This window comes from Magallana gigas, chromosome 1 (genome assembly GCF_963853765.1).
Source record: "Magallana gigas chromosome 1, xbMagGiga1.1, whole genome shotgun sequence".
Classification (NCBI taxonomy): domain Eukaryota; kingdom Metazoa; phylum Mollusca; class Bivalvia; order Ostreida; family Ostreidae; genus Magallana; species Magallana gigas.
The window spans coordinates 61,080,623-61,091,011 of record NC_088853.1 but is presented as its reverse complement, the minus strand read 5'-3'; positions in this window follow the sequence as shown (position 1 = coordinate 61,091,011).

Here is a 10,389-nt window from a genome sequence, read left to right as displayed (position 1 = left end):
TTTACCCAATTCATATCATTCCTGTGTAATTTGATTGAGATAGCATCAGTTTTATATAATAGTATCCAATCTTTTGTAGAATAATTATCAAATTCCTGAATTATAACAAAGCATTATATATATATTCCCTGCACAGTATCTTCGCTTCAAAATAGTAAACCCACATTCTCTCTCTCTCTCTCTCTCTCTCTGAAATATGATCTTAATTCTCAAGACATTTACGGATAGCTTATCACTTGTAACAATTCTCAAAGGACATGAATATCACTAGAAAATATGAAATATAAATGAATAGACGTTATGACATTTATAAGGAATAATTAACTCCGTAAGAATATTTTTAAAGAAATCGATATTCTTTTTTCATTTAATTTATGAACGTTAAAACACTGCTGTAATGTCATTCCCTTGTTCCAGCAGTCATAATTTTTTTACTTGTGACAGTCCGATATATTAGAGAGCTTCTTAATATCAGACCATTATCAGTGGTTACAGCACTGTTATTCTTTAAAATCGGGCGGTCTCAGGAATCAACAATGATATTCAATGGCTATATACGAGGGTCAATCAAAAAATACGAAGACTTTTGTCATAGCTTTGTTACTTAACGTCATATCATTACTAAATTTGGTAGACATAATTTAGCAATAGTTTCAGACAATTTGCAAGAAAAAAAGTTAATAAATTTCTTTATTTTTTAAGAATTATTTAGAATTTAATCCTGCAAAAATGAGGTCACGGCGCACGGTCAAAATTTGTGTTATGTCAACAATAAACCATATAATGTTGAAAGTATTATCTCTATAAATTTGGCTTAAAACCAAATTATATTAAAACTTCAAATTTAGTATAGTCATGGTATTCTATGTACCAAATAATGACGGTACATCGTAATCATCCATTATACCAGTGACATAACGGCATGTTATGACGTATTCACACATAGTGTTCTCGTTGGGCCACTGATTTTCAGATCAGGTGATATAAAATGTGTAATGTGATTTAGTTTTTGCCCTTTTTATCATAACATGATTTTTTTGCCTTTTAAAAACTGAGATAAAATGATAAAGAACACAATTTTGAAAAAAAAAGTACAACGCACCGCAGACCGTCTTTCCCGTTATGAAAATAAATCCGTATATATGTATATACCACCAGAAGTATCTTCCAAAATTACAGCTCAAAGTGGGTGATAATATCAGTAAAAATGTACTAAAAACCTAGGTATCATTTTTGATCAACACCTTACTATGGACAAACATGTATCCTGGATCGTCAAGTCGTGTCATTTTCGGATATGCAACATTGGGCACGACTCTCCACACAAAAAAACCTGCAAAGTTTGTTAACGCGATAATCACTATCAGACTGGACTATGGAAATTGCCTCCTTTATGGAATGGCAAAACATACAGTCGATTCCACAACACTGCAGCACGCATTGTTACGAGAACAATAAAACAGGCTCATATCCTAGCAGATCTCCATTGGCTATCTGTGTACTTTCGCCGGCAGTTCAAAATACTGACGTATGTAAACCAATCGCCGACCCCATGACTGCGATATGAGGCTTCATCACGCTTAGTGTCGCCAAAAATCCTGACAAAGACATATGGAGAACGCCAGCTTAGCTGGGTCGCAGCTCACTTGTGAAATGCTCTTCCTGGCGATATTAAACAGACACAGCCCTTGAACATGTTTAAAATACAGTTTTATAAAATCTATTATAGCTTTTTAATTACATTTCATTCTTGTTTTACAGGAGCACATATTCTTTTTTTTTTAAATATAAATTTGACTTCTTTTAACAGTTACAGTATTATTTTCATAATGTTATTCATGCATGTATGTCGATTTTTTATGTTTTAACTCCTGTTTTTAAAGTATATTTTGATTTATGCCAATTCATATTATTGTACAGTGCTTAAGATAAATCTTTTCGATAATAAATGAGAAAAGACAATCAAGCAAAACATAAATGTGAATATTGTTATTTCCCTTCCTTGCGCGGAATATTATTAAGTAGTATATAAAAAGATTAATCGTTTGAAAAATTCAATACATATCTTACTGTGCTATTTTCTGTGTTTAATGTAATTTATGTTGAAGTAACCATTCACCGTTGATTTTTGTAATCGATTTCTTTAAAAATTACTTTTTGTAAACTTCATGCTTCATAAAAAAATTGTTTCTTGTCGCTATACTGTTTTTATTTGTTGGCGCTGTGAATATGGTTCAGTAATTGCGTATTTTGAAAAAAAACTAGAAAACTGACCAGTCAGGAAGGGCCCCGCTATGACAATTAATATAGAGAAGTGAAAAAAACTTTGAATTCCATCCTCTTTATATTAACAATGATGAAAAATAAATGCCCGGCATAAGATGTAAAGAACTGCAATATATATAAGGTGGTAAAAAAAAGAAATGAAAATTATAAGTAAGAACTGTATTTTTAAAACTTCAAGATAATTCCTGAATGTCCAAAAACTCAAAATAGTAACCTTGTATCTGCATAAAACAGGGATAACCTCATGTCTTGTAAAAAAAACTAAATGAAATGTGTATTTAAAAAAGATTTAAACAGGTGTTTTATAAAATGCAAGCCTTCAGTGAATGCAAATACATTGTATCACCCAGGGTTGACCTCAACTTCAAAACAAACATCAGTTGCAGACAAAGGTGTTCATTAATCTTCATATGACAGATAGAGATAAGCCTCTAAATTTTCTGCAGCAGGCAAGATAATTAATCCCAGGGGATTAATTGTTCTGCTCTCTCATCCTTTTCTTCTAAATTTACAATAAGATTTTTTTTTCAGAAATGACAGAATGGGGTTATTATCTGATTACCTGTTAAAATTAACAGCATAAAGGCAGAAAAAATAAAATTAATAATTAAAAAATAAAATAGTGAAAAAGGATATCTTAATATATATTTTGATTTTAGAATTCAATAAAATTTCATAAATCATTGTGTACGGTATTTTAACCGAAATAAAGTATGAATATTATATATTTTAAATCCATATTTCTAAGAATGTACACAATACTATACATCATTCAAAATTAACCTTAACTTCAATACAAAGTTCATTTTGAAGACACAGGTAGTGCAGTAATTAATCTCAATGATTTTCTTCCTGTGGAAGGTTAATTAATCCCAAAGGACAAATATTGCACAGCCTTCCAAATACTGTAAACAATGGTAACATTCTCAGCAGTTATCTCTCTTTGCCCATTATCATTATGCATAGTTAAGGAATTTACCCCACCACCCCAGCTCCAAACCAGAAGACATAGAGAACCAAACTTAGCATCAAAATATGTATTTCTGCCTACTGAACTACCATACCAAATTTGAACTTGATTGGGCAACCATGAAAAAAGTTATTAGAAAAAAAAAGAAAATTTGTGGACAGAAGAGTGACAGACGGACGGACGGACAGAAGGACGGACGGACAGAGTGATTACTATAGGGCACCCGCAAATCCTTGCGGGGCCCTAATAAATTAAATTTCATTTTTAAATGCCTTATTTAAGGTGCCTCACTCCTCCTTGCACTTTTATTCAATTCAGTGGAAAAGTAATTAATAGCAAAAGACAACATGATAAATATTAATATGTAATTTTCGACAAATTATTCACAAAAATGATCAAAAGCCTCAGGAACCTGTGAATTAAGCGGTTCACTAGTCCGATTCTTTATCCGTTGAGCTATGACGTTATTCAATCAGTTTGATTGTTACAAAAACCTTAACAAAATAGTTTAAATCAACATATTGTGAAATAATGTCTTAAAAATGTATAATCCTTGTGTCCTTACTTAAAGTAGTCATGTTGTATATTTGATTTGATAAAATGAAATATATCAGAAAGGACACTTGGTGTAATGAGCTACGTTGAAAAAACCCAATCAACCATTGAACCCCTCACCTTCATAGACAATGTCGTATTTCCACTGTCCGTTTGACTGACAGATCAGCCGCCCTGAACCAGACTGGGCGTATCCGTCAGACCACGAGGCGTGTATCCTCCTGTGTATACCAATGGCGTCCTCACGTCGTGTTGTATTCAGGTATATTCCTTTTAGATCGGGTATTCCACAGTCTAATGATAAAGACACGTTTAAAAACCAGTAATTGTAAACTTAAAATCAAATAAATCAAATCAATATCCTTGGTAAAAACGTATACCTAACGAAGATCAAAAGTATAATCGTATTTCATATGCTGCTTGATTACATATCGACGCTAGGAATATTAAAGGATAGATAAGAGGACTTAAAAGAATTTACGACAATGTTATCCGTAAGTCCAGTTTGCAGTGTTTAATATACATGTACCCATTTATATTGAAGAAATGTTGTTTATTCATGTTATTCTAATATTCAGCTAAAGATAAACTACGTTTTTTAAAAAAAAATGACATATATTAAGTTTTTATGCTACTCGTATAAATACTAATGTGTACGTTAAATGGAGAAAATTGGTGATATTACCGGACAAAACACATTCAAAGAATTTATCCTCAGAATATCTCTTGTGTTTACATGTCTCGTTGAGTTGACAGTTCGAGTTTGAACAAGCTCCAGCAAGACCCTACAATAATTGCTATTCATTAACGTAATATATAATATGTAATATATAGCTTATTGTAATATTTAAACGTGTTAAATGTCTGATTCTAATCTAAAGGTGCCAAACTACTTGCTTTTGTTTTAAAATGTGTATGTTACAGTGTTTTATAGGTTTTAGAGTGATTGTACTTGATAAATGTTTTTCTAACACGTGTTATTGCTTGTGGGATCGTCGATGTCATTAGATACGCCCTCGGTCTGAATTTTCATAACACTATTGATAATATTTATAAAAATTTCTCAGCCCTTAAAGTTAAAGTCCACGTAATCATAACATTAAGACATACTCCTTGGGAAAAAAAACAACATTTTTTTCGAAATGTATATCTTTCCTGAATTTTGGAAAAAAGTTTGTTGACTGTTCTCATTCCGTTATGCCCATTTAGACTAGCAGCCACTAAGACCTTAACAGGAGCACGTTAAATAACAGTATCAGTTTTGTTTATTACGAGTAGGTGAATGCTGTTAACGGCCTTGAAAACAAATTTATGTGTAACACCGATGTAATGAAACAGCCACCTTGTATAAGTATTATGGTATGTAACCTGTACACAATAAATAATTCTATTTTTATTTTAAAACGCTTATATTATAAAATATCTCTTGCCTAGGTGACATTTACTGCCCCCAAAGTCTGAAATTCCCAAACAATTTAGTTTATGCATTTGTTACATTAAAAGTTTAAAATTTATTAATTTAAACTTAACTATAAGGGGGTAAACTGTTTAAATTAAGTTTAAATTGATAAAGAACAAGGTACGGTATATGCCAAAAATGGCCCTATCTCTATTTCAAACGATATTTTACTAAAAGGTAGACATTAATATGTAACTTCATTAAATAGAACAGATTTGATAATTTCTTCATAATTTTTGTGTGTGCCACTGCTCAAATAGTGTGTCATTTTTGTCACGTTATAATGACGGCGCATTTAGCATCGTAACGTTATACACGTAAGCAATGAAATTCATATGAATCACATTAAAATGGTAACTTTAAATACGAAGGTAAGTTGTATAATGGCCATTATTATATACACATAATTGTAAACATATCTATTCACAGTAAATAAAAAGTCCAATATCTCGTGTGTTTCTGGAAAGTTAAAATTAAAGTGCTCCATTTTTAAATCAATGTTAACACATCTGCCTTTACAATTCCGTTACATCATTTATACTGTCTCTTTTGAAAGGGTTGATATTTAAAAAAAATAAAATAATAAATATTGTAAATTATTAAAGTCTTTAACAATTAAACATAATCTGATTAATTTCCTTATTTCAATTTGCATCCAAACTAGTTTCGTTAGGATTTAGGCTCGCAGTGTAGTTTAAAAATACGAAATTGGGATTTTCTTGAAAAAGGTAACAGCTTGTTTTTGTTATTGGGTGTTTGCGTCTTCGCATTCTCTAGCATCAACGATGAGTTTTGTTTGAGATATGCATGCCTAAAATCGTTGAGTATAAATGCATTTATGTCATAAACAATCCGTTTGTATTTTTTCATCGTGCACTTTTCGCTCATATTCAGAATTGTTGTGCCCCCTGTAATGAGACATGGAAAGAGAAAATAAAAAGCGTCGCCGTAATCAATTTACTTAAACGTTTTATTTATTTATTTATCTATTTTTATTTTTGTTATTTCCGAAAGGCAAACAAAGTTGCGATAAGTAATTACCGTTGATATTTCTATATAATTTAAATCAACACTTACCTGCGGGAACTTTCTTTTCCATTACAAATATTTTAAAAACAATGGTTTTTCGTAATTAACAACCAAACCTCAAATTAAAGTCAGTAGCTAAATACTGTTTATTATATCTTCATGGTAAATACTCAGATCTGTATGGTTTAGACGCAGTTAATAATCCGTTCTATTACCCTCAGCGTTAGCAACACACTTGGCAACGGGTAACACAACGAATTGTTACATGCGCGTAAATTATGTGCGTACGGTTCGCCGTAGAATTCATGTCATTTCTGTTATAAAAGTAGTAAAATTTTCTCTAAAATGAAAACTATCAGTATATTAAAATAAAAAGTGCCTGTTTGGGAGGGTAACAGTTGAAACTGACACCCCTTGAACACCATTGTCAACCTCGTTTTGCGTTGACAATAGTTTTCTCGGGTGTCAATTTCAACTGTTACCCTCACAAACAGGCACTTTTTGTATAACGTTCCTAATGAAACTCGAGGAATTAATTTTTGCGTAAAATCACAAGAAGCACATATTGCGGGTTTTAAAATATCGCTTTTAATTTTTCGGACAGATGTAAACTAATTGAATCTATGATAAAAGTTTGGTGTTCGCGATTTTATATTCTTGCGATTTGATTCAAAACAGTTGAGTCGCGGAATGAAGTACTCACTTAAAATAAGGAATATACAGTATGTGACATAAAATGTACGGGAAAACGGTCCAAAACATACTCTTGATTTATAAAAGTAGTATATTCAGTTTATTTATTCAATGAATTAATTGTATCGAACTTTAATAGCATGCTGATTGGTCGGTTATAACAGCGAGTACATACATGTAGCATGTAGAATCATAACGAAAGACATACATATAGCTTACCCTTTTTATAACATTTACCGTTATCAAAACTATATAAAGACATGATTACAGACATTTGTTTTTTATACAAGAGAATAATATAAAGTTTCATATATTTAGAATGAGTTTAAATATTTTCTTTCTTTATTTCTTACATGTGATGTACAATTTTTACTGCGCGCCGTATGATATTTTAGGTATCATTTGTTCCAAGAAAGAAACAAACTATTGCATTAGTTTTTGATAAATGATAGTCATTTTACTCTCAAATGTGCAATACATCGATATGAAATACTTTTAAATCTTGATAATTAACCATAAATAATGCACACTGTGGTTTAATCAATCCATCCAACTAAACAGTATCACTTGTCCATCAAATCAGTCTGCGAGCTCCACCATGTGCTCTTCCATTTTCGTTCAATTGTTTTTCATTTCAAGAAAAATGCGTCTTACAATGACGACGTATTTTGTAGTATTTGTGATGGTTGATGTCATGATTGCACTGCATCTATGAAGTTTAATTCTTACTTATACTACGTTGTTTAAAAGAAACTCTCTCTCTCTCTCTCTCTCTATCTCTCTCTCTCTCTCATGTTTGTATGCTTGTACAAACAATACAGAAGTAATAAAGTCTTGTTTGCATGGATTTTATGTATTTTAAATACTAATGGTAAGTATAACGCTTTCAACACATGAGTATACGTTTGTAGACTATCATCGGCTTCATCGGTACAAATATTATTTTTACAGCGCACATATAAGAACATAAAGTAAATGAACATGTGCTTGCAAAAATTATATTCACTGATGCAAAAAATAGTAAAAATGACAAAAAAAGAAAATATTTGACTAAATTTAACGCATGACGTGATCGCGGCAAGGTGTGAATGTCAGACTGTAGGCCTATAAGACCTTTATATGATTATCATCAATTACTTGTCAGCTGAATTAATATAAGCATTGAAGATGTGTCATATAAACCTATTTTAAATATCTTATTGTATACCACAGTCTACATCAGCAACCTTTTGTTTGATGAAGTCGGGAGTCCACTCACAATGTCGAGTAAAAAAAATCGCTAAGCCTAATTTCTTTCACTTACGACCCGCCTTATTAAAAGAATGTGACGTCATGTAAACAAACTTGTTCTGTAAATGCGTTTGAAATGCTTCAAATGAAATTTACTGATATTTTCTGAGTGAATGGATCATTCACCGAACATCTCTATAAAAATACGGGACTTATTGTTGAAGTAATGATGTTTTCTTGTGATGTGTAAACAAATAGGAATATTATGCGGTGGAAAAAAGTGTGCTAAGGCCTTTCGAGAGCTCGATAGCTTCACTATCGATATACTTCATATGGCGAATATATATCTTGTTTTTAATAATTTGCCATATCGAAGAATCGTTTCAAGAAGCTCAAAGTATGTAGTGTAAATGAGGAAAATTATACAAAAGTTACAAGTACGGGGAAAACAAAAGGAAAACATCAGTCAACAGTATACGGTAGGCCTAAATATAGTTGACGGTAGACCTATAGTGAAAACAAAAATGATCACGTCCTATTCATTATCAGGATAATAATTTATCAGAACTTATTAAAGATATTATTTTTTGTAATGAAAGTTACTGGAGATAAATTTATCTTATCTTGTCTGATTGTCGTTATCGATAATTAATTATACGGCGTATATAACCGCGTCTACCCGACTGAAACCACCACTAAAACTCGTCACAAAACGGGAAGTTTAACTATCAGCGCAGGCCTCGAGCAAAATGTAATTATGTTTAAATCTTTTCTCTTTTTAATTATATTTCAATGAATCATGTTTCGTTTTGCTCGAGGCCTGCGCTCTATATACATTTTCAAATTTTATAGTAAAAATTGCCTTGAATATGTTAATTTCCGGTAAACATCGTGCATTTAGCGGATGCTGGTGTTGCTTAGCAACGCTTTGAACGATTATTTTTATGGATTTATAGCTTACACTTGACATCATATTCGTAATTATGCATATATTTACTTTTCACAAACAACTTGAAAAATGTTGGATTTTTAGGCATTTATACCATTACAACCGTACCTAGTTCTTTTAAATTTTTAATGTAACAGTTATAAGTAACATGAATCAGCAATTCATTAACGTAATATATATTATGTAATATATATAGTTTATTGTAATATTTAAACGTATTAAAGGTCTGATTCCTATCTAAAGGTGCCAAACTAACTGCTTTTGTTTTAGAATGTGTATGTTACAGTGTTTTATAGGTTTTAGAGTGATTGTACTTGATAAATGTTTTTCTAACACGTGTCATTTCTTGTAGGATCGTCGATGTCAGTAGATGCGCCCTCGGTCTGAATTTTCATAACACTATTGATAATATTTATAAAATATTTTCAGCCCTCAAAGTTTAAGTCCACGTAATCATAAAATTTATTCCTTAAAGAATTAACTTTTCGTCTATTTAAACGTTACCGCGCCTTGCTAAATAGAACTCTTCTGCGCGAGGAGATAAATAACTTATCATAAACAAAAACGAAAATAGAAACTTTTTCTGCTAAATTTACAAGACAAGTTTAAGTCATTATTTAATCATATTTTTTGATACTTTATTTTTAATCGACAATGTTCACACATAGGGATCATGTTTTAGGTAAGCGCTATGCTCGATATTGTTTTGATTTCTTTTTATGTCTATTGTTTATATAATTATCTGTTTTAATTGTGTTCCGGAACTATTGTTATCTCTTTGATTTTTTGGAATGCATAGGAAGCTTCATTCAATCCCACATTGTGTCTGAAATAAAAAACCAAGAAGGACACAATTATTTTGCAATCAAAGCAGACGAAATTAGAGATATCTCCAACTTGGAGCAACTAGGAATAGCAGTACGATACATCAAGAACAATTGTGTAGTTGAGAGAATTTTACCATACGTTGATTGTGAATCAACAACCGGCGAACATATATGTAACGCTATCGTCAAGTGCCTTCAGGATTGTGGACTTGAAGTTAAAATGTGTAGAGCACAAACTTACGACGGTGCAGGGAATATGAGTGGCAGGTTAAAGGGGTGCAGGACCCTATTCCTGAATTTTGCACCAAGGGCACATTTGTGCCACTGTGCTAGTCACATTTTAAATTTGGCCCTTAGTCAAAGTTGTGCACAGGTGGAAGTACAATGCATG